General features: G+C 44.3%; 1 long non-coding RNA gene across 1 annotated transcript in view; it reads left to right on the top strand.

Moving 5' to 3' along the window:
* Positions 1-20,188, top strand: part of LOC142704368 (uncharacterized) — an 89,574-nt gene extending 69,386 nt beyond the window's left edge. The window contains exon 5 of the long non-coding RNA XR_012867853.1: positions 18,931-20,188. This is a non-coding gene — a long non-coding RNA (uncharacterized LOC142704368). The remainder of the gene's footprint in view (positions 1-18,930) is intronic.
* Positions 20,189-26,292: the final 6,104 nt, after the last annotated feature.

Here is a 26,292-nt window from a genome sequence, read left to right on the forward strand (position 1 = left end):
AAAGTGGGCCATGAAAATCTACATTCTTTCAAAGAAAATGTAGGTTTAGCTAATTTTTTCTAATTTCCACAAGGACTAAATAAGAAAAAGCACAGCTACATTTGTAAAGCAGTTTCTCCCGAGTAAAACAATACCCCACATGTGGTAATAAACGGCTGTTTGGAGACACAACAGGGCTTAGAAGATAAAGAGCGCCATTTGGCTTTTGGAGCTCAAATTTAGCAGGAATGGTTTGCGGAGGCCAGGTCAGATTGGCAAAGCCCCTAAGGGACCAAAACAGTGAAAACACCAAAAAAGTGACTCCATTGAGAAAACTACACACCTTGAGGAATCCATCTAGGGGTGTAGTGAGCATTTTGACCCCACAGGTGTTTCATAGATTTTATTAGAATTGGGCAGTGAAAATAAAAAATCATTTTTCTTCAATAAGACGTAGCTTTAGTTCCAAATTGTTCATTTTCTCAACAAATAAAAAAAAAGAAAAGTACCCCAACATTTGTAAAGCAGCTTCTCTCGGCAATACCCCACACGTGGTCATAAACTGCTGTTTGGGCACATTTGCAATGTCCCTGTGGGACCAAAACAGTGGAAACCTCCCAGAAGTGACCCCATTGTGGAAACAACACCCTCAAGGTATTCACCTAGGGGTGTAGTAAGCATGTTAACCCCACAGGTGTTTTGCAGAAATTCGTGTGCACTCGATGTGGGATAGTGAAAATGGGAATTTTTCCTTAGATACGCCAATATGTGGTGCCCAGCTTGTGCCACCATAACAAGACAGCTCTATAATTATGCTGTGTTTCCCGGTTTTAGAAACGCCCTACATGTGGCCCTAATCTTTTGCCTGGACATTCGACAGGGCTCAGGAGTGAAAGCGTACCATGTAAAATTGAGGCCTAATTTGGCAACATATAAAGTATTGGTTCAAAATTGCAGAGGCTTTGATGTGAAATAATAAAAGAAACCCCTGACTAGTGACCCCATTTTGGAAACTGCACCCCTCAAGGCATTTATTAAGGGGCGTAGTGAGCATTTTCACCCCACGTGTCTTTTCCATAAATGATTGCGCTGCGGAAGGTGCAAATTAAATTTTTTCCCTAGATATGCCAATTCCATGGCAAATATGTCGTGCCCAGCTTGTGCCACTGGGGACACACACCCAAAAATTGTTAAAAGGGTTCTCCCGGTTACGGCGATGCCATATATGTGGAAGTAAACAGCTGTTTGGGCACACTGTAGGGCTCAGATGGGTGGGAGCGCCATTTGGCTTTTGGAGCGTGGATTTTGCTTGGTAATAGTTTGTTTGGAGTTTTACTTGTGTTTCCGTTTATAATCTGGGGCATATGTGAGCTGGGCAGAGTATATCAGGGGCATAGTCAGGTAGTATAATAATAAGGTAAAAAAAAAAATTTTGCCGGGAAAGTGTTGTCCTGGTATAATACGTGCGCCCTCGCTTCCAGCGGATATATTTGGGCCCTCCCCTTCCTGGTTCCCTAATTTTAGTGCCTTGATACATCGCCTTTTGAAACAGAAGAAATTTTCCCCTCGGGCTGCACAACTGGATATTTTTCTTTCCTGACTTATTGGAGCCTTAAATTATTTTATTTTTTCATAGACGTAGTGGTATGAGGGCTTTTTTTTTTTTTGCGGAACGAGCTGTAGTTGTTATTGGTACCATATTGGGGTACATGAAACTTATTGGTCACTTGTTATCCTTTTTTTGGGAGGCAACGTGACAAAAAAAACAGCAATTCTGGCATCGTTTTTTAGGGTTTTTTTTATACAGTGTTCAACATGCGTTATAAACGACATGTTACCTTTATTCTGCGGGTCAGTATGATTCCGGCGATACCTAATTTATAGAACTTTTTTATAACTTTTTGCACAATAAAATTACTTTTGGAAAGAGAATGTATTTTTTTCTGTCGCCATGTTGTGAGAGACATAACTTTAATTTTTTTGTATTTTTTTCTGCCATTATTTTTTAGTTGTTTTTTTTACGGCATTCACTGCGCTGGATAAATAACATAATATATTTATAGTTTAGGTTGTTACGGTCGCAGCGATACCAAATATGTATTGTTTATTTATTTTTTTCAATAATAAATGACTTGATAAGGGAAAAAGGGGGAGATTGTGTTTTATTTTATTACTTGAAACTTTTATTGTATTTTTTACAACTTTTATTGAAACTTTTTTTTGTTACACTTTTCTTTAGTCCCACTAGGGGACTTGAAGGTCCAACTGTTTGTTTGATGTTCTAATACATTGCACTACCTATGTAGTGCAATGTATTGGAACTGTCAGTTGTTCACTGACAGCAAGCCAATCAGGCTCCGCCTCTGGGCGGGGCCTAATCAGCTTCCGTAATGGTAGACAGGAGGCCATTGTTACGGCTCCTGTTGCCATAGTAGCAGTCGCCAGCCTAGCGATCGCTTGGCAAGGCTGCCGATTTGTTACAAATCCCTAGGATGCAACGATCACAATGGATTGCTGCATCGAAGGGGTTAATGCCAGGAATCGGAGCTATCTCTAAGGGTCTAAGAGTATTCAGCCTGAATATCCATTCGAGTTCCCTTTTTTTTTTTAAAAAGCCACTTTGTCACCACCTCAACCTAGGGGTGGGATGTGGTCAATTATCCTGAATTTTAACTGTTTCTCCGTATGGTTCATTTCAGCGAAGTGCTTGGAGACATGTAAGTCTAACTGTCACGAAGGGTCTGTGAACCCACTCGGCCGTACCGCCTTGGCAGTAAGGCAGCTGGCCAACAGAGAGCAGGTGAGAGTCTATAGGTCTATAGGTACCTGTGGCAGCTCAGACAGCAGCAGGGCAGGCTTGGCTGGGACTTAGGTAGCAGGCAGACGTCAGGAAAGGTGGAGCAGGTCAGACGTGGATGTAGCGCAGCATGACTTTGGCACGGCTCGGTGCTAAACCTGGAATGTATGGATTGCTAGGTACAGGAACTGGAAACAAGTATAGATACAGGGACAGGGACTGTTTAAGAGCGGGCACGAGCGTGCGCGCGCACCCTACGGGGTTCGGCAGATGTGAGTGGATCCGAGCACTGGCGTCTCCTGAGGAGGCTGGGGCCAGCACTTGCCGACTCGTGGCTGCGGCTGTCAACGGGAGGTTGGAGCTGACAGCCCGCAGCCACGGACATAACAGTATCCCCCCTCTTATTGGGACCAGAGCGAGAGAGAAACTTCAGAAGAGTAGGGGCATTGAGGTTCTCCTCTGGCTCCCAGGACCTCTCTTCAGGACTAAACCCCCTCCAATCCACCAAATAAAAAGGGGAGTCTTGGAATAGCGGTTCAGGATCACAGGTTTCAGGAGGGAGACATGGAAGGCGTTGGGAATCCTGAGGGTAGGAGGCAGCCGGAGCTTGTAGGCGACAGGATTGATCTGCTGCAGAACCTCGAATGGTCCGAGGAACCTGGGGAAAATTTACATGACGGCACCCTCAGTCGGATATTCCTGGATGACAGCCAGACCTTAGTGCCAGGAAGAAACCGAGGAGGCTCTCTTCGCCTTGTGTCAGCCTTCTGTTTCATGCGGTTCCACTGCCATTAGGATGGAGGATCGAGTCTGCTGCCAGATCTTCAAAAAGTCTCTAAACGTGGAATCAGCTGCAGGTACCTTGGAAGTATCAGGCACCGGGAGAGGAATTCGTGGGTGTTGGTCGTAGACAATGCAGAACGGTGTATTCCTAGTAGACTCGCTGGTGTGGTTATTGTAGGAGAACTCCGCCCACGGGAGCAGCTTCACCGAGTCATCATGCTACTTGGAGATGAAGTGGTGTATGTAGTTCTCCAAAATCTGGTTGATCCTCTCGACCTGACAATTAGACTGAGGATGGTAGGCAGAAGAAAAGTCCAACTTCACGCCAAGAAGTCCGCAGAGGGCTCTCCAGAACCTCGAGGTGAACTGAACCCCCCGATCAGACACAATATGCTGCGGCAAGCCGTGCAGGCGGAAGATGTGTTGGATAAATAACTTGGCCAACTGAGGAGCAGAAGGAAGACCGGTAAGAGGAACAAAGTGGGCCATCTTCGAAAATCGGTCCACCACCAGCAGAGAGAGGCAGGTCCGTGATAAAGTCCATCGCTATATGCTGCCAGGGAGCATTGGGCACAGGCAATGGCTGGAGCAGGCCAGCAGCTCTGGAGTGGGTGGCCTTGTTGGCTGCACATACAGCACAGGAAGAAACGAAGTCCACAATATCTTTGGGCAGAGTGGACCACCAGAAATGACGAGCAATCAAATCCCGGGTCTTGCGTAACCCTGCATGACCTGCCAGTCTAGAGTGACCCCAGCGGAGGATTCTTCCACGATCAGCCAGGTGCACAAAAGTCCTCCCAGGAGGAATGTCCCCAATTTGCAGGGGGTTGACCGAGACAATGCAAGATGGATCGATAATGTTCTGTGGACTCTCAATGGTGTCTTCTGTCTCGAAAGACCTGGACAAGGCATCGGCCATCACATTATTGTCGGCCGGGCGATAATGAAGCTCAAACTGGAACCTTGCAAAGAACAGTGACCACCTGGCCTGACGAGGGTTCAACCGTTGGGCCGTCTGGAGGTAGGTCAGATTCTTGTGGTCCGTAAAAATCAAGATTGGATGAGCTGTGCACTCTAGTAGATGTCTCCACTCCTCCAGGGCCAATTTGATGCGAGTAGTTGCGTTCTGCGGAAGAGAAGAGCTTGGAAAAGTAACCACATACCATTTACTTGCCCTTGGGACCTCTCTGGAACAGGAGTGCACCAGCGCCTCTGCAATATGAGCAGTGTCTGAAACCATTCCCCCTGTCTCTTTTTAATCTTTGGGATAAAAGTCTTCGCTTGTTGTTTGCGAATTAAGGCCGTCATCATTTTATTCCCCTTGTCACCATGAGCATATTGCTTATATTTTGAAATTTGGATGAGGTGGGCGGATTTAACATTAAGAATGTCTTTCACCTTATCTCTAAGACTAGTCAATTCCGCTAATGAAGAGATGGCTACTGTCTTCTTGTGTACTCCCTCCAAAAGGGCAATCTGAGAAAATAAAGAATTTAGTACAGCATTGGTCTTTTTCTTTACATGCGTTCCCAGGGAAATAAGCTCACCTCTGATCACCGATTTATGAGCCTCCCACACAATCGGATTCGAAATAGAATCTGAAACATTATGAGTGAAATATTGAGATAAATGGTTTTCAATAATCTGGGCATTAGTCTTATCCGCTATAAGAGTGTCATTAAGTCTCCAACACCAATCTCCCTTAGGAATACCTACTAAACTTATAGACACTAAAATCGGGGCAAGGTCTCATAATAAAATATGGCCTATATCCGCAGAACGGACTAGTGAAGTATACTGCTGCGAAAGAAAAATATAATCTAATCTGTGATATGTATTGTGGGTGGGTGAGAAATAAGAATAATCCTTATCTAACGGATGCAGCAGTCTCCAGACATCTGTCAAGTGCAGGGAATTCAAAGCCTTGTTCAAGTGTGCTAGCGTCTTATACAAGGCATGCTGTGATCCCGTGGTGTCTAAAATCAGATTAAGGGGTAAATTCAGGTCTCCCCCACCACCAAAATCCCTTCAGAAAAATCACGTAACATGTTCAGAGTCCGAATAAGCCAACATTAGGAGAATATAGATTAGCGAAGGTATACATCACTGTATTTTAACGATATATATTGTGCTCCCACAAATATGAACATTTGAAAATTCACTGAAGTGATAAATGAGTAAAATGTATAATTGCGGACTTGGCGGATCAGATAACACAATGGCCTTCAGTCACGTTCCGTAGAGGTAAAAACATCAGGGATAGGGTGATGCAGAGTTGTTTTGATCCAATAATCCAAAAGGGTACTTGGTTAGACAGGCAGATACCGGGTACACACAGATGTGGTAGTTGTAGAGCCTGTGATTTCATTCAAAGTGGAAAAAAATTCAAAAGTGTTACCACCAAGGTTGAGTATGATATCCGAGATTTTGTGAACTGCAAAACGGCTGGAGTTGTCTATTTAATCACATGTCCGTGCCCACTGAATTACGTGGGCAAGACGATACGGCAGTTTCGGCGCCGGATTAGGGAACATGTTGGAGATGTTACAAATGAAAGAGATACTTCCATATCAAAACATGTGCATGCAAAACATCAAGGCAGGGCAGAATGTTTAAAATTTCAGGCAATTGAATTGGTACGTCCTCCCAAACGGGGAGGGGATTGGGATAACCTCATTCTGCGTAAAGAGGCCCAATGGATCTACAGACTGGCTTGCGTACATCCTGAAGGTTTAAACGAGCAAACAAATTATACCTGTTTTATTTAATACACAATCCATATCAAGTCATAGGGCTTTTTTGGTCCTCTGGGTGGGGGTATGGTAATGCATTCCTAGTCCCAGTGTAGTCACTTGAAATATATCAATCAATAAGTAGCAGGTATGGCAATTGAGTCCGGGAGTGTGTCAAATGTTTTAAGTGAGGTTTACAATTACGTCGTTCTTCTATCCATATATTATGTATTTTCAGGGTAGGTGCTCCTATCGTGGTAGTCCAATTGCGGCCCTGAGCTGATCCGCAACATATATCCAACCTTATAGTGTTATACTCCATCCTTGAATAGCATGAGGCTTTGTGTAGTAAATAGATACTTCTACAGCCTCCCATTGAGTCTGCATGCTCTGTGTTGTTTACATTGTTACTTCCGGGTATGTCAGCTGACAGCCGGGAGTCACATGGTTGAGCATCATGGATGTGCTGGGCCAGTGTGATTGGCTGTTTGATGTATGCTGCCGGAGCCAGGGGGCGGAGTATTCAGTTCATAGTGACTCAGAGTCCCAGAGTGAAGCATGCCGCTGACATCTATGCGTGCATGCTTCCGTGTTGTGCAGTAGAATATCTGCTGCTGAAGATATATCGCTGGCATCCTGGCCAGACTGACAGACCCCTGATGATAAGTATAGAAACGCGTAGGGTCGCGTGAAGTGAGGGAATTTTGCGTAGGGGGCAGTGGCATTGTTGTGCATCTGTACATTGGAAGAATCTGGTGCGGTTAACGCAGGCTCCTGTGTGAACGAGGGTCCAAACCACTGCTTTACCAATGTTATACGCTGATTCCTTATTTTGATATCTCTGTTTACATACCCAGTCATTAAGGGTTCGCAAACGAACTAGGACTGGGAGTATTCTGTTTAATACGTTTTTAAATACACGGTTGGGCTTTTCACAGTGGTGATTGTACCCCTGTTTTTAGATAGCTATGAAATAAAAATTATACATTTTACTCATTTATCACTTCAGTGAATTTTCAAATGTTCATATTTGTGGGAGCACAATATATATCGTTAAAATACAGTGAATTATTACAAATTAGTACAGTTCATTATACAATTTAATATATCTGGGTATGGCAGCCTTTGCACTCTCTGACCTAAATACAGAAGGATGGATCAGTGAGGCAAAAAGCGTCTTCTCTGAGTGTGAACTGACGTATACAACGCAGGGTGTGTCCCTTAAATCCACTTTTAAAAACCTCACTAGATTACACAAGGATTATACAAGAAGTTGGTGGGAAATCCAGAGTCTAGAGAACTATCTTAAGAACAAAATAGTGCCTAGAGGCCTCAGAGTCCCTATTACCCCAGCCCCCAGATTAAAGACACCTAACATTAAAGAGAGGTGGGAGCAGGAGATTACAGGGAGTTCACTGAGATTTATGCAAATTTTGGTTGAGGAAGAGATTATTCAGTTTGATCACATCAGTGTGGAACTGAAAAAAGAGATTGAGACAGTCAAGACTCTGGTTGATACCCCAGGTTTTGATAAAAAGGATAAAACCTTGCAACAATCCTTAGAGAGGTTTACTTGTCATCTAAAAGAGCGTAAGCACTTCCAGTTCCAGAGTGATCTGCAGGAATTTAGGGAGAAAAAAGCTTATGATTTTGTTAATCAGCAGCAACAACAACATCAGCAGCAGGGAAATAGGGGTCAAAGAGAATCTGACCCCTCTACATCTGAGAGTGAAACAACAGACTCTGAAAGAGTAGGCCCATTCTCTGGGACTGGTGGTGGTAGACAAAAAGGTAGACAAAAATTTAGGGGAGGTGCCAGAGGTAGGAATAGAGGCCGAGCCAGAGCTTCTTCCAACAGTGGCAGTAATAATTTTTTATCCAACAATCCCCCCATTTCCCGCTACATGCTGAGGGGACAAAAGGATTTATAAAGGGAATAGGAACGGATAAGTTACAAATAATTAATTTATCGGAACATATTCTGAGTCCATCTGAGATCATGCTTTTAGAGAAGGGACTTTCATTTGTCCCCACAGTAAAATTTGGTTCATTTACCTGGATCAAGGATTTGAATTTGTTTGCTCGTAAATTAAAATGGATTAAGTTTTTCAAACATTACAACAGGAAAAAATGTCTGGAAATGGGTCTAGAGGAATCTGATTTAGAAGGACTAGAAGCACTGGAAGGGTTACTTGAAGAATCAAGTAGAACCCCAGGACTGGGTCCTTTTACTAATCTAAGAACTAGAAGTAGGAAGTTGCCGCCATTGGGAGATTTTACCAACGTAGATCTGTTCGTAGATTTGGTGGGTGAAGAGATCAAAGCTTTGAGTCAGGATATGAGGGGCATTGATAACAATCTGTCTTGGTCTGAACGTGTAGCTCTTACCACTTTGGAAAAAAGACGTAATATCATTCTAAAAGCATCCGATAAGGGTGGGAACATTGTGGTCATGAGTCGAGAAGACTATAAGAAAATGTGTGAGGACATTTTGCTCAATCCTGACTGTTACACCATTCTAAAAGATAACCCCACAGCAGTGTTCAAGAAGGAGCTTTTAGGTATCCTGCGGGATGCAAAGAGCAGGTCTTTGATCAGTGCTAGCGAATTCAACTTTCTATTTCCTCAATTTCCTATTATGGCATGCTTTTATAGCCTGCCAAAAATCCACAAGGGCTATCCTCCCCTACGTGGTAGACCCATTGTATCAGGTATTAATAATCTTACCCAGAATGTGAGTACATATATAGACCAGGTGCTGCGTCCGTTTGTGCTAGGTCTCACATCATATGTACGGGATACCATGGATGTTTTAAAACAAATTGAGGGTATCACTTTGGAACAAAATAAATTTCTGGCGAGTTTGGATGTGGAGGCTTTGTATTCCTCCATTCCACATAGACTTGGCTGTGAAGCAGTGGAATACTTTCTAAAATCTAGGGGCACTCAATATGTGGCTCATAACCAGCTTATTTTGCAATTATTACACTTTGTGTTAGAAAGGAATGTTTTTATCTTTGAAGACCGTATTTTTCATCAGCAACGTGGTACAGCAATGGGGAGTCCCACTGCTCCAACTTATGCAAACTTGTCTCTTGGTTGGTGGGAAGAGACAGTTGTCTTTGGGGATACATTTGTCAAATGGACTTCATCAATAGGTATCTGGATTAGATATATTGATGACGTGTTGTTGCTCTGGAATTCCACAGTGGAGGAATTCAATAATTTTGTGGCAGCCCTTAATACAAACGATCTAGGGCTCAGGTTCACATGTGAAATCAGTGATCAGGAATTATCTTTTTTAGATCTTAAGATAATTAAAACTAAGGAAGGCACAATACGTACTAAAGTACACCGAAAGGAGACCGCAACCAATAGTTTCCTACAATGGAACAGTTGTCACCCTTATCCCCTCAAACGTGGGATTCCCAGAGGCCAATTCATGAGAGTACGCCGAAATTGTAGTTCAATGGACGATTTTGAGTCACAGGCACATGACCTCACAAACAGATTGAAGGAGAGGGGATTCCCTAAGGGGGTAATTAGAAAGGCCTATGAGGGAGCGAGGGATGCAGATAGGCAGAGCCTTTTAGTCCCTAGACAACGTCAAGAGGAAAGGGTCACTAGGCTCATAGGTACTTTTGACTCCAAACAATCTGAGATCATGGAAATCCTCAAGAGGTATTGGCGTATCCTAGGAGCCGATGCGGACTTGGCGGATCAGATAACACAATGGCCTTCAGTCACGTTCCGTAGAGGTAAAAACATCAGGGATAGGGTGATGCAGAGTTGTTTTGATCCAATAATCCAAAAGGGTACTTGGTTAGACAGGCAGATACCGGGTACACACAGATGTGGTAGTTGTAGAGCCTGTGATTTCATTCAAAGTGGAAAAAAATTCAAAAGTGTTACCACCAAGGTTGAGTATGATATCCGAGATTTTGTGAACTGCAAAACGGCTGGAGTTGTCTATTTAATCACATGTCCGTGCCCACTGAATTACGTGGGCAAGACGATACGGCAGTTTCGGCGCCGGATTAGGGAACATGTTGGAGATGTTACAAATGAAAGAGATACTTCCATATCAAAACATGTGCATGCAAAACATCAAGGCAGGGAAGAATGTTTAAAATTTCAGGCAATTGAATTGGTACGTCCTCCTAAACGGGGGGGGGGGGATTGGGATAACCTAATTCTGCGTAAAGAGGCCCAATGGATCTACAGACTGGCTTGCGTACATCCTGAAGGTTTAAACGAGCAAACAAATTATACCTGTTTTATTTAATACACAATCCATATCAAGTCATAGGGCTTTTTTGGTCCTCTGGGTGGGGGTATGGTAATGCATTCCTAGTCCCAGTGTAGTCACTTGAAATATATCAATCAATAAGTAGCAGGTATGGCAATTGAGTCCAGGAGTGTGTCAAATGGTTTAAGTGAGGTTTACAATTACGTCGTTCTTCTATCCATATATTATGTATTTTCAGGGTAGGTGCTCCTATCGTGGTAGTCCAATTGCGGCCCTGAGCTGATCCGCAACATATATCCAACCTTATAGTGTTATACTCCATCCTTGAATAGCATGAGGCTTTGTGTAGTAAATAGATACTTCTACAGCCTCCCATTGAGTCTGCATGCTCTGTGTTGTTTACATTGTTACTTCCGGGTATGTCAGCTGACAGCCGGGAGTCACATGGTTGAGCATCATGGATGTGCTGGGCCAGTGTGATTGGCTGTTTGATGTATGCTGCCGGAGCCAGGGGGCGGAGTATTCAGTTCATAGTGACTCAGAGTCCCAGAGTGAAGCATGCCGCTGACATCTATGCGTGCATGCTTCCGTGTTGTGCAGTAGAATATCTGCTGCTGAAGATATATCGCTGGCATCCTGGCCAGACTGACAGACCCCTGATGATAAGTATAGAAACGCGTAGGGTCGGGTGAAGTGAGGGAATTTTGCGTAGGGGGCAGTGGCATTGTTGTGCATCTGTACATTGGAAGAATCTGGTGCGGTTAACGCAGGCTCCTGTGTGAACGAGGGTCCAAACCACTGCTTTACCAATGTTATACGCTGATTCCATATTTTGATATCTCTGTTTACATACCCAGTCATTAAGGGTTCGCAAACGAACTAGGACTGGGAGTATTCTGTTTAATACGTTTTTAAATACACGGTTGGGCTTTTCACAGTGGTGATTTTACCCCTGTTTTTAGATAGCTATGAAATAAAAATTATACGAAGGTATACATCATTACATATTTTCCCTTTTATAAATAAGTATCTAACATCCGAGTCTTCCAATTGCGTTAACAACGAAAATGGAATGCATTTATGTATAGCTATGCTAACACCTCGAGCTGCAGACTGATAAGGGCAATGGAACCATAAATTAAAATCTCTGGTAGGAAGAGTAGGGAGTTTTGTACGATTGAAATGGGTTTCTTGTAAGGGGACCACGTTTGCAGTCTGCTTTTTCAACATTCTAATAACTTGACTATGCTTCTGTGTATAACGGTTCTCACCTGTTTGTTCGTGGATCCTCTGTGTCGTCTGGGAGATGGTGCTTGGAACCCAGGCAACGCTTGGCACAGCGGGTAGAGGTGGTCGGATGGATAGGCAGAAGTCAGGACAGGCAGCAGACGTCATAACGGGTATGGCAGCAATAGGTCAAGGCAGGCGTCGTAACCGGTATGGATAGCAATAGGTCAAGGCAGGCGGCAGACAAGGATGGTGAAGTTCAGGCAGAGGTCAGTAACGGGAAATCCAGACAAAAAGGCAGAAGGGACGGAAACAGGGAACCAGGGCACAGGGAAAATCATGGGGAACTTCGTTCAACAAGCATGGATTCAGGGAAGGAGGAACCTTAAATAGGAAGTCTTAGGAATTAAGGCGCGCGCTGGCCCTTTAAGACAGGACAAGTCAGCGCGCGCGCCCTCTAGTGACTGCAGCCGCTCATTGAGGATGACGGCCGCGGAGGGAGGTAAGGGCTGCACTTACCTGACGCCATCCAGAGCCAGCAGAGCGTTTGGATCGGGTAAGTGGAGCTCGGGATGAGCATGTGGTAATGGAGGACGCCGGAGCAGAGGCCGTGGGGAAGGTGGGGAACGGTGCGGCAGCCATTACAGTACCCCCCATTTACGCCCCCTCTTTTTAGGCTTGCTTGGAAACCTTCGCTCAAAGACCTTGATAAGAGCTTGGGCGTTGATATTCTCCACGGGCTCCCATGACCTCTCCTCAGGACCATAATCTTTCCAGTCCACTAGGTACCATAATCTCCCCCGTGAACTTTTGACATCCAGGATCTCTTGAATTTCAAATTTGGCATTATCCTGCCAGCGGAGGATGGACAGGAATTTTCTTTGAAAAACGGTTGAGTATAGTGGGTTTCAGCAGAGAAATATGGAAGGAATTAGAGATTTTCAGAGACTGAGGAAGGCGAAGTCTGAAAGTTACTGGATTGATTTGTTTTGTTATTTCATAGGGGCCCAGAAACCGAGGAGCTAGATTGTAACAAGGGGTCTTCAGACGTATGTACCGGGTGGACAGCCAGACTTTATCCCTAGGAAGGAGCTGCGGCGGGAAACCTGCCTCTTTTATCCGTGTCTCTCTAAAACCTGGCTACGGCTTTCTGGATGGAGTCCTTGGCCTTTTGCCATATCCATACAAAGTCGCGGTGGACCGTGTTAGCAGCTGGAACCTCAGAAGGTGCAGAGACTGGTAGGGGAATTCCTGGATGCTGGCCAAACACCAAGAAGAAGGGAGAAGAGCGGATAGATTCCCCCGTATGGTTGTTGTAGGCAAATTCGGCCCATGGAAGCAGACTTGCCCAGTCGTCTTGTTGCGGAAACACGAAATTCCTGAGGAAACGTTCAAGTATTTGGTTTATCCGCTCTACTTGACCATTGGATTGAGGATGGTACGCGGAAGAGAAGTCTAGTTTGACCTCCAGCAGTTTTCACAAGGCTATCCAGAACTTTGATGTGAACTGAACTCCTCTGGCAGAAACAATATGCTTAGGAAGACCATGCAGGCGAAAGATGTGCTTGATAAACAGCGTTGCCAGTCGGGAAGATGACGGAAGGCCTGAGAGAGGTACGAAGTGCGCCATCTTAGAAAAGCGATCCACTACAAACCAGATCACTGTACACCCAGCAGAACTAGGCAGATCAGTGATGAAGTCCATGGCAATGTGCGACCAGGGAGAGTCAGGCACGGGCAGAGGGTGCAAAAGGCCAGCAGGTCTTGAATGGGAGACTTTATTTTGAGAGCAGGTGGAGCAGGCTGAAACAAAGTCTTTAGTGTCTTGGGACATGGAAGGCCACCAGTACTGACGGCCAATCAAATTGAGGCATGACCCCAATGAAGAACACAATCCCTTTGTTTAGGGGGTACGTAGGTCTTTAATCGAGGAATGTGTACCACTTCAGCTGGAGCAGCATTCACAATACGTTTAGGATCTATAATAAACTGTGGGCTGGGCTATTGGTCTGTGGGGTCAAAACATCGAGATAAAGCGTCAGCCTTGGTATTCTTTCCAGCGGGTCTGTAGTGAAGCTGAAAATCGAATCTGGAGAAGAATAATGCCAACCGAGCTTGACGAGAGTTTAGGCGTTGAGCAGTCTGTAAGTATAGGAGGTTCTTATGATCTGTGTAAATGATGATGGGATGCCGTGCACCCTCAAGCAAATGTCTCCATTCCTCCAGGGCCAATTTAATAGCTAAAAGTTCTTTATCTCCAATTCCATAATTTTTTTCAGCGGATGTGAACGATTTGGAGAAAAACGCAGGCCACCAGTCTCCCTCCACAAGTCTTTTGTGAAAGGATAGCTCCGACTCCCACAGATGAAGCATCGACCTTTAGAACAAAGGGTTTGGTGGAATCCGGTCTATGTAGGACTGAAGCAGAAGAGAAGGCAACTTTAAGAGCTTGGAATGCAGTTTCAGCCTCCGTGGTCCAGTCTTTAGCATTAACCCCTTTTTTGGTCAGAGCAGAAATAGGAGCTATCATAGAGGAGAAATGAGGAATAATCTGGTGGGGTAATAATTTGCAAATCCCAGCAGGCGTTGGACCGCTTTGAGTCCTTGTGGACGAGGCCAGTTGAGAATAGAAGATAGCTTGGCTGGATCCATTTGAAGTCCCTGGTCGGAAATGACATACCCCAAGAAAGGCAGGCTGGTTCTCTCGAAGAGGCATTTCTCTAGCTTGGCAAACAGAGTGTTCTCACGCAGCCGCTGTAACACTTGGCGCACATGCACACGATAAGTTTGAATATTGGGAGAAAAGATTAAAATGTCATCTAGGTATACCACCACACAGCTGTACAACAGATCTCGAAATATGTCATTAACAAAAGCCTGGAAAACTACAGGAGCATTACAAAGTCCAAAGGGCATGACAAGGTATTCAAAATGCCCATCACAAGTGTTGAAGGCGGTTTTCCATTCGTCACCCTCGCGGATGCGGATGAGGTTATAAGCTCCACAAAGGTCTAGTTTGGTGAAGATTTTCGCCCTCTGTAGGCGGTCAAAGAGTGCCGAGATCAATGGTAACGGGTACTTGTTCTTCAACGTGATATTATTCAATCCTCGGTAATCAATACAAGGACGCAAGGAGCCGTCTTTTTTTCCCTCAAAGAAAAACCCTGCGCCAGCAGGAGAGGAGGACTTACGGATGAATCCTCTCTCCAGATTTTCTTGGATATACAGAGACATGGTCTCCGTCTCGGGCAAAGACAGAGGGTAGACTCTGCCTCTGGGAGGCGTCGAGTTGGGGACCAGGTATATGGCCTGTGAGGAGGCAGCGATTTAGCTTGTTGTTTACAGAAAACATCCGAGAAGCTTTTGTATGGAGTAGGAAGTCCTGCTGAGTTAGGTTCTGTAGACTGAGGCATGGGTGGGCGAATAGATTGTAGACAATGTTGGTGATAGAAGTCACTCCAGCTGGTAATTTGACCTCCAGTCCAGTCAATAACAGGAGAGTGCTTCTGCAACCACGGTAGACCTAGTAGCAAAGAGTTCAGAGAGTTCTTTAAAACATAGAAGGAGATACGTTCCTGGTGCAGTGCCCCAGTTAACAGGAGAATGGGTTCGGTGACGAGATAGTTTCCTGTAGAAGCCTCCCATCTACAGAAGCAATGGACAACGGTTTTGTTAGTTTTTGCACTGGGATTTGGTAGCGATTTACCAAGGACTGGCACAGAAAATTCCCAGCGGATCCGGAATCTAGGAAGGCTTGAATGCAGAAAGTGGTTTCTGCAAAGGACCGCTTCGCTGGTATGGTCATCTTCTGAGAGGAAGGTTTTCCACCTAGTGTAGCCTCTCCTACTTGCCCTAGGCATTGGAGTTTTCCGGCCTCACTGGACAGTCTCTAAGGAAGTGCGTTTTACCACCACAATAAAAACATAAATTCAACTTGCGTCTTTTCTGACGCTCCTCATGCTTGAGTCTTGTTCTCTCCACCTGCATGGGTTTGTCCGACCGATATGAAGATGAGGCCAGAAAAGGTCTTTGGAAGGTTGGTGCCAACCGTGATGTCCGATTGCTTCGAGCAGATTCTTGTTGTCTCTCACGGAAACGTATATCTATACGATTGGCAAGAGTAATCAAGTCATCCAAGGACAGTGGAAGGTCTCGGCCAGCAAGTTCATCCTCGATTCGGCCCGCCAGACCCTCCCAGAAGGTAGATACCAAAGCCTCATTATTCCACTGGAGTTCAGTAGCCAGGGTGCGAAACTGAATGGTGTATTGGTCTACAGTGGAGGTTCCTTGCCGGAGCTTGAGTAGAGAGGAAGCTGCAGAAGAGGCTCGACCTGGTTCTTCAAACACCCTTTTAAACGTGGAGAGAAAGTTCTGAATGTTGTACATGATGGGGTCGTTTCTCTCCCACAAGGGAAATGCCCAAGCCAGCGCTTCACCAGACAGCAGGGACAGGATGTAGGCCACCTTAGCCTGGTCTGAGGAAAAATGATGCGCCATGACTTCAAAGTGGATGGTGCACTGTTTAAAAAATCCCCTGCAGGTCTTGGGGTCTCCCTCATAGTGGGCAGGCGTAGGTAAATGTAGTCCCGGACTGTAGACAGTAGCTTGCGGTGGTGGTATCGGAGGCGCTAGTTCGTTCAAACGAGTGGACACATTCTGCAGTAGCTGAAACAGCTGATCTTGGCGGACTCGTTGTCTGGAAAGCTCCTGAGCCATATCAGCCGTGTCAATCAGGGCTGTGTCAAGGGGATCCATGGCTTGTTCAACCAATAGCGGTTCTCACCGGGTTGTTCGTGGCTCCTCGGTGTCGCCTGGGAGATGGTGTTTGGAACCCAGGCAACACTTGACACAGTGGGTAGAGGCGGTCGGATGGATAGGCAGAAGTTAGGACAGGCAGCAGACGTCGTAACGGGTATGGCAGCAATAGGTCAAGGCAGGCAGCAGACGTCGTAACGGGTATGGAAGCAATAGGTCAAGGCAGGCGGCAGACAAGGATGGTCAAGTTCAGGCAGAGGTCAGTAACGGGAAATCCAGACAAAAGGCAGAAGGGACGGAAACAGGGATCCAGGGCACAGGGAAACTCACGGGGAACTTGGTTGAACAAGCATGGATGCAGGGAAGGAGGAACCTTAAATAGGAAGTCTTATTAATTAAGGCGCGCGCTGACCCTTTATGACAGGACGAGTCAGCGCGCGCGCCCTCTAGTGACTGCAGCCGCACATCGAGGATGACGGCCGCGGAGGGAGGTAAGGGATGCACTTACCTGACGCTGTCCAGAGCCAGCAGAGCGTCCGGATCGGGTAAGTGGAGCTCGGGATGAGCATGTGGTAATCGAGGACGCCGGAACCGGAGCAGAGGCCGTGGGGAAGGCGGGGAACGTTACAATGTGGCACATTCAGACCCCTCACATTATGCGATACAATCTTAAGTTCCGCCATAGCCCCCAAAAATCCACCTCAATATCTTTTCAGACCACATGACATTACAAAAATAACAAAAAAGTAATAGAATAGTAAATAACCGTATTCCATAAAGGAATAAAACAAAAGCTATGGAAAAGGGTGTAATTCCAGCATCTAGAGGAACAAGCAGCATCACCCTAAAGAAAGGAGAAATACACATACAAGTTGGGGGGTCACTATAGAATACATGAGATTAACCTCAAGGCATAACAACCCAAACCCCACCCAAGCAGCTTTTTATATTTCAAGTGTAATACCAATAAGACACTTCAAGTACACTTATAATACATTATACAATCAAATGTGAGGACCATAAAACAATCCGTAGTCAACTTATAACAATGCAGTTATGACTATAAATCTCCCCAAAGCCCATACAGGAGTAAGGAAACTGAACGGGAAGTCATCAATTAGTGCAAGGAGTTATGCAGATATATATTTACTACGGAGCGACCAAGAGTCCTCAGGTCGAATCCACTCTTTGGGTCATGGGAGTGCTTTTCTTTCCTCACGGCGAGCGATGTCCAGACACCCTTGTCCAGGGATCAGTCTCACGTAGAGCAGGTATCCTCAGAGGTTGAGCTAAAGGAAGCCATGATGGAATGTCTATAGGTTGTAATCCAAGTAAATGCCAAGCAGCACGAAGATCCTCTGGTTTCCTAATCACAATTTGCTTATCCTGCTTAATGTTTGCCACTCCAAAAGAATACAGCCAATGAAACGGGATGTTGTTAGCCCGCAACATATCTAACAGCGGCTTCAATATGCTACGTTTGGCAACAGTTGAGGACAGCAAATCTTGGAAAAGAAGAATAGGGGTTCCCTCATAACAAACTCCTTCTGAAGCCCTTGCTTGCTTCAGAAGTGCAGCTGTATCCACATAGCTAAGTAGACCACAGATTACATCTCGAGGTGGATCTTGCAAACGTGGTTTAGCTCTCAAGGCCCGATGTATATGTTCAATGTGAATTGATGCAGCTCTATCCTCTCCCAATATAGAAACAAAAATCTCCCGAGCAACTTTAGGCAAAACCTCATGTGAAATGGATTCCGGAAGGCCGCGAATCCTAATATTCTTGCGGCAACTTGTTTTCCCGATCTTCAGCTTGCAATAAAGCAATAAAGCCATGTTAATGTGGTCATGTTGTATATGTATAAGTCTTTTGTACAGCCTCTCCAAATTTGACCTCCTCCGTATGTGTGGACTCAAGCATGTGCACCCTGTCCCCTATATGTCGCAAGACTGCTTTTATATCTGCCAAATCTAAGGCTAAGGGGCCCAGGGCTTTAAAAATAACTCTTTTAATGAATCCTCTTGACACAGGGACATAAGTAGACTCACCCCCAGCCTCCGATTGATCTCCTGTGCTTCCGGCGCCATCTTGGATGTACGCGTCGGAGAGCGCTCTAGAGTTTTCTTCAAAAACTTGTCCAAATTGGCTTGGTTTTTCCCCGGTTTGGGGGTGATTGAGGGGTCTTTGCCCTTATCTTTGATGGTCCTCACCATACTGCCGTGTCCTATCTCGCTATGAGTTCGGGTAAGTCGGGTTGCAGCAGTAGCTCCGGATCAAGCCACCTTCTCTGCTCGCTGTCAAGCTCTGCCCCCTTCTCTTTAAATAAGTGTAACCACCCTACCATCAGCACGTTTTTTAACCCTACAATTGTTTTTGTGTCTTGTACTAAACAATATTTTTTTATTAGGTATCTGATGTACCATCTCTCTTCAGTCTGAGTGCCTGTATATAGGAAATATGAGCTTTGGACCCAGATGACCCCCTATAATACGGACTGAGAAAATGCCAATAAATTTCGTGTACAGTGACGTAGCTCAATATTGATACCCTGCTATGTCTTCCTCTTTTTTTTAGTTTCCTTTTGAGAAGTGTTTTATGTCACATGTTGTTGTTTTTTATGAAATGACCCTAACTGTGGTCTCTTTTGCATATTTCTTTGCCGTGGGATATATGTGTGATGTGTAATCACATCCACATCTATATTCCCCTAAATTTTACACAGTGACCTCACTAATTAGTGTAACCAAACTTGTCTCACGAGGTCTAATATAATTAATGTTGTATTATGTTCACTATATTTTCCCACTAGTCATCGAGTTGTATATAAGCATTCTCTGGGAGATTATTTCTCTCCCCCTCTTCTGAATGTCAACATTCACGCATCTATCACAATCCTTGGCAATACACGCAATACTCATTGGCTATCATTTGGTCCTTGGGGATATATTGAATGGGTGGGGTTTGCTACGTCATTAGTTTAGCAACATGTTACTTGCGATTCTCCTTGTCCCAGTTGTCCTATGAGGTGCGCACTCCAAGTGCACGTGACCGGGTGTGTTGCTTGCTCCGTTTCCACCTCCCATAGCGCAATGTGCATGTCTGGTATTCCTGGTACACGTCAGGAACCCGGATGTGCGCTACGGAGCTGGAGGCCGGAAGTGGGGCATGCCTCACTTCCGGTTGCGTCGGTGGACATGCGCCGCTATTCTATGGACGCTGAATAAACAGAAAACACCTGGGCATTGCACTATTTAAAACCAAGACTGCAACAAGACACTATACATCCCCTGAGGAAGCAGACATCGCGAAACGCGTGTTGGGTTTAATACTTGCTATCCAGCCTTCCAGGAATACTGACATGGGTAAGGTTCTCCATACCTATTTATGATATTCAAGCTCTCCCTTCTGAAAAACTGCCCCTAGGACTATTATGTATATTACTTTATGGGTGTTCACATGAGGGATTAGCTGTTTATAGGACAACACACCTCCCATCTCATATCTCCTCAGTGTAAGGAATACAGTGCAATATTTATTGCTATATACACGTGGATAGCCTGTTTACTTGTATTATACAATATTATAGAGTCTCTCCATTTCATTATGTACCTTTTTAAATGTTTGTTTTATATGTGTAAATAATACAATTTGTTATATTTTATATATACCTGGCTTCGTACTCTGATTTTTCTATATATAAATATCTATTATGGAGTTGCCTTTGCATTAAATGTGGGAGGGTGTCCGATAGTGACATTACCTAGCCCATTGCTATCATGCATTAGGAGTTTATAGAATTACAATCTTATAACGCGCTTGAAATTTTGAGAAACTATTGGGGCATCCTCGGCTTAGACCCAGATGTCAGTGAAAAAGTTATGAAATATCCTTCTGTCACATATCGTCGGGGGATGGATTTTAAGGGACAGGCTAGTTAAAAGTCATCTTTCAACACCTGCCGCATCAAACACATGGCTGGGTAAAACTAACATTCTTTTAAATGTGGAGGATGTAAAGCCTGCGAGTATCTCCACCCTAGCAAAAACTTCAATGGTGCAACCACAGTAACCTCATATGCGAATAGACTTTATTAATTGTATTGTATTAATATGGTAGTCTCTGAGACACATACTATATACACACAGAGACACACATTGTATATACACACATAGATACTCACCATCTCTCCTTGCTGACAGGATCACAGGCTTCGGACAGGATCACAGGCTTCGGACAGGATGGGCTCTGGGCGGAGCTTCCTCTGCTTCTTGGCTCTTATTTACGTGTATGTAACTAAGAGCAGAGCACAGAGTAGAGGCAGAGCCCAGTGGCACCCCCTACATGCTGGGAGGGTGCAGCGCCCTGTGCGCTCGCACATCCCTAAGGCCGGCCCTGCCTGCTGCCTATAGTATACATTTGTATGTGCGTCCTGAGGACGCACATACAAGTGAATGTGTCTGTCACTAGCACCGGTGCCCCCTCCAGTGCTCGCAATGTCACTGCATCAGCCCACCACCCGTGAGGCGGGCTTTAAAGTTTAGTGAGCGTGCAGATCGCGGAATGTGGGCAGCCGCGCACCTTATAGGGAACACTGGACCTGAGTCATCTGACCTCGTGTCACTGTGAGGTCAGGTGACTGGAGCGGTCCACTCCCGGGCCATCACAGACCACAGAACGGTGCCGCAGGAACTCCTGGCTCTTCCTAATGCTGATCGCTGCTGCAGGTGTGAGACATACAGGGCACATATCAAAGCAATTTCTCCAGAGTACGGAAATACCCCATATGTGGTCATAAACTGCTGTTTGGACACAGGGCGGGGCTCAGAAAGGCAGGAGCGCTATTTGGCATGCAGATTTTTGCTGGATTGGTTTTTGGGTGCCATGCTGCATTTGCAAAACCCTAAGGTACCAGAGTACAGTGGAAGCCCCCAAGAAGTGACCCCATTTTGGAAACTACACCCCTCAAGGCATTAAACATTTGCCTGGACATATGACAGAGCTCAGAAGTGAAGAGCAACATGCGCATTTGAGGTCCATTGTGGTGATTTTCACAGCATTGGCCCACAATTGCAGGGCTCTGAGGTCAAATAGTAAAACAAACGCCCAAGTAGTTACCCATATTTTGGAAACTGCACCCTTTAAGGCATTTTAAGGGGTGTAGTGAGCATTTTGCCCCCACAGGTGTTTTTCCATTAGTAATTAATGCGCAGCGGATGGTGAAAAGTGAAAATTGCAATTTTCCGCTGATATGCCATTTTAGTGAACAATATGTTGTGCCCAGTTTGTGCCACAGAAGACACACATCTCATAAACTGCTAAGCTGGTTACCCCAGGTATGGCGATGCCATATATGGCATGGGGCCTAAGTGGAACGTGCTTATGCGGCCGCAATGCCCCCTAAAATCCACGGGAGTCTTGCGGCACCATTAATTTCTATGGGCCCGTGCACATGACCGTGTTTTCCACGGTCCGTGCATGGCCCAGGAGACTGGACCGCAGAACACGGCTGTAATAAGATATGTCCGTTCTTTCTGCGGTCCAGGCTCCATGTCTTATTACAGCCGTGTTCTGCGGTCGAGGTTCATAGAAAATAATGGACGCGACCATGTACATGGCCACGATTTCCGGGCGGCTCGTGGGTGACAATATGCGGCCCAACGACCCGAAAATCATGGCCGTGCAAATGGCTACGGGCGTGTGCATAAGGGCCTTAGTCGAGGATGATAAAAATAAGCAGATGAGCAGGCCCGAGGGGAACTTTCCTTCTAATATTTGGGAACCAGGAAGAGAAGGGCCCAAACATATCTGCTGGAAGTGAGGTCGCCCGTATTATACCAGGACAACACTTTCCCAGCAAAATTCCCCAAACTACAGAGGTGCAAAGTGTCGACCAAAAGGGTGATCAGAAAGGACATTATTTATTAGTGTAAAACTGGCCTTTTCAGAAAGGATTGTTTTACAGCATAACACACATGTATGGATATGTATTATTTACCCCATTATTATACCCTCTTATTATACTACCCTGATGTACTCCGCACAGATTACATGTACCCTAATATACTCCGCACAGATTACATATACCCTAATGTTCTCCGCACAGCTTACATATACCCTGATGTAATCCTCACAGATTATATATATATCCTGATGTACTCCTCACAGATTACATATATCCTGATGTTTCCTCACACATTACATATACCCTAATGTACTCCTCACAGATTACCTATACCCTGATGTACTCCTCACAGATTACCTATACCCTGATGTACTCCTCACAGATTACATATATCCTGATGTACTCCTCAGATTACATATACCCTGATGTACTCCTCAGATTACATATACCCTGATGTACTCCTCACATATTACATATACCCTGATGTACTCCTCACAGATTACATATATTCTGATGTACTCCTCACAGATTACATATACCCTGATGTACTCCTCACATATTACATATACCCTGATGTACTCCTCACATATTACATATACCCTGATGTACTCCTCACAGAATACATATACCCTGATGTACTCCTCACAGATTACATATACCCTGATGTACTCTGCACATTTTACATATACCCTGATGTACTCCTCACATATTACATATACCCTGATGTACTCCTCACATATTACATATATCCTGATGTACTCCTCACAGATTACATATACCCTGATGTTCTCCTCACATATTACATATACCCTGATGTACTCTGCACATTTTACATATACCCTGATGTACTCCTCACATATTACATATACCCTGATGTACTCCTCAGATTACATATACCCTGATGTACTCCTCACATATTACACATACCCTGATGTACTACTCACATATTACATATACCCTGATGTACGCCTCAGAGATTACATATATCCTGATGTACTCCTCACAGATTACATATACCCTGATGTACTCCTCACATATTACATATACCCTGATGTACTCCTCACATATTACATATACCCTGATGTACTCCTCACAGATTACATATATCCTGATGTACTCCTCACAGATTACATATACCCTGATGTACTCCTCACATATTACATATACCCTGATGTACTCCTCACATATTACATATACCCTGATGTACTCCTCACAGATTACATATATCCTGATGTACTCCTCACAGATTACATATACCCTGATGTACTCCTCACATATTACATATACCCTGATGTACTCCTCACATATTACATATACCCTGATGTACTCCTCACAGATTACATATATCCTGATGTACTCCTCACAGATTACATATACCCTGATGTACTCCTCACAGATTACATATACCCTGATGTACTCCTCACATATTACATATACCCTGATGTACTCCGCACATTTTACATATACCCTGATGTACTCCTCACATTTTACATATACCCTGATGTACTCCTCACAGATTACATATATCCTGATGTACTCCTCACATATTACATATACCCTGATGTACTCTTCACAGATTACATATACCCTGATGTACTCTTCACAGATTACATATATCCTGATGTACTCTTCACAGATTACATATATCCTGATGTACTCCTCACATATTACATATACCCTGATGTACTCCTCACAGATTACATATACCCTGATGTACTCCTCAGATTACATATACCCTGATATACTCCTCACAGATTACATATATCCTGATGTACTCCTCACATTTTACATATACCCTGATGTACTCCTCACATATTACATATACCCTTATGTACTCCTCACATATTACATATACCCTGATGTACTCTTCACAGATTACATATATCCTGATGTACTCCTCACATATTACATATACCCTGATATACTCCTCACATATTACATATACCCTGATGTACTCCTCAGATTACATATATCCTGATGTACTCCTCACATATTACATATACCCTGATGTACTCCTCACAGATTACATATACCCTGATGTACTCCTCAGATTACATATACCCTGATATACTCCTCACAGATTACATATATCCTGATGTACTCCTCACATTTTACATATACCCTGATGTACTCTTCACATATTACATATACCCTGATGTACTCCTCACAGATTACATATACCCTGATGTACTCCTCACAGATTACATATACCCTGATGTACTCTTCACAGATTACATATATCCTGATGTACTCCTCACATATTACATATACCCTGATGTACTCCTCACAGATTACATATACCCTGATGTACTCCTCATCTTACATATACCCTGATATACTCCTCACAGATTACATATATCCTGATGTACTCCTCACAGATTACATATATCCTGATATACTCCTACATATTACATATACCCTGATGTACTCTTCACTGTGTAATAAAAATGGTTGCAATTCCTAAACGTTTCACAGGATATTTTTGTTCAACCCCTTGAATTAAACATGAAAGTCTACAGTTCAATTGCATCTCAGTTGTTTCATTTCAAATCCAATGTGGTGGCATGTAGAGCCCAAATTATGAGGATTGTGTCACTGGCCAAATAATTCTGGACCTAACTGTATGTCATCTGGGCCAAGGTAAAATCAGTTCTTCTCATTTGTCCATCTAAAAGGATCAGAAAACATGGTTGCAGACTTCCTCAGATGGAAACATCCAGATTTGAGTATCTGAGGATCTAGTATATGCCCATGCACAGCCACTTCTCCAATAATTCTCCGCCATGATGCAGCAGTCGACTCATCAGGCAGGTCAGGGGACCCCTATTTTCCACATAGGTGCGGGTACCACCTCCATCTACCAGCAATTTATGGCACATCCTGCGTTGGAAATACTCCTTTATTCTGCTCTATTCGCACATTGCAGCTTCCTGCTTCCCTATGATTATGAGGCATGATGGCACCATGTCTTGTCTCCAAGGCAGCCAATCTTCACCATGTGATGTGACATCATTGCTTTGTAAACAGAGACAGACAGACAACCCTTTCTAGGTACATTGATGAAACCTAATTCAACAAACACGGAGAATAAAACAAGCACTTTATTAAAAAAAATAAAATTCTAACAACACGTTACACATAAGGTTTAGTGTCAGATGGGAGATCATTGCGGCTGTGTCAGAATAGGAACGGTAGTTCATGTAAAAACCTGCTCTGTGGATGGTAACACAACTACAAAGTTTTTTCAAGTGTAAGGTAAAACGCTAATGTCGTTTTGGGCTTACTCACAATCATCATACCCTTCACAAGTACACGTGTACGGAGCCTGCAGTGTCTCCGACTTCAGTCACGTAAGGACACCCCATGTAATCTTTTTTTCTTTACATATTTTGACATGTGCATCAATATTTAATGTTCATTCATACAGTATAAAAAGATTTAAAAAAATACCTCACAGATATGCCACTTCCTTCTATGGCTCAATTACCTGGTTCTGCCCCTTTATAAGGCCTCATTCACACTGTATTTTGGCTACCATTTGGCATCAGTATTTGTAAGCCAAAACTGGGGACGGAACTTAAGCAGAGAAAAGTATAATGGAAAGATTTGCATGTCTTCCATGCTTTGGACCTAGTACTAGTTATGCCTTACAAATACTGATGCAAAATACTGACCAAAATATGCAAATGTAAATGAGGCTTTACGGTTTAGTAGTCTCTTATATGGGAGATTTTGTTTCCTACTCTTTCATGGGGAGCATGCAAAACTAGTTTTCACCCCCCCCCCCCCAGCATCTTGCTAACATTTAGAACTAGGCATTCACTTGGCCATTCAAGAATCCTCCATTTCTTTTTTTTTTGGCCAGTC

The sequence above is a fragment of the Rhinoderma darwinii genome, unplaced genomic scaffold (genome assembly GCF_050947455.1).
Source record: "Rhinoderma darwinii isolate aRhiDar2 unplaced genomic scaffold, aRhiDar2.hap1 Scaffold_3279, whole genome shotgun sequence".
In the NCBI taxonomy this organism is placed as follows: domain Eukaryota; kingdom Metazoa; phylum Chordata; class Amphibia; order Anura; family Rhinodermatidae; genus Rhinoderma; species Rhinoderma darwinii.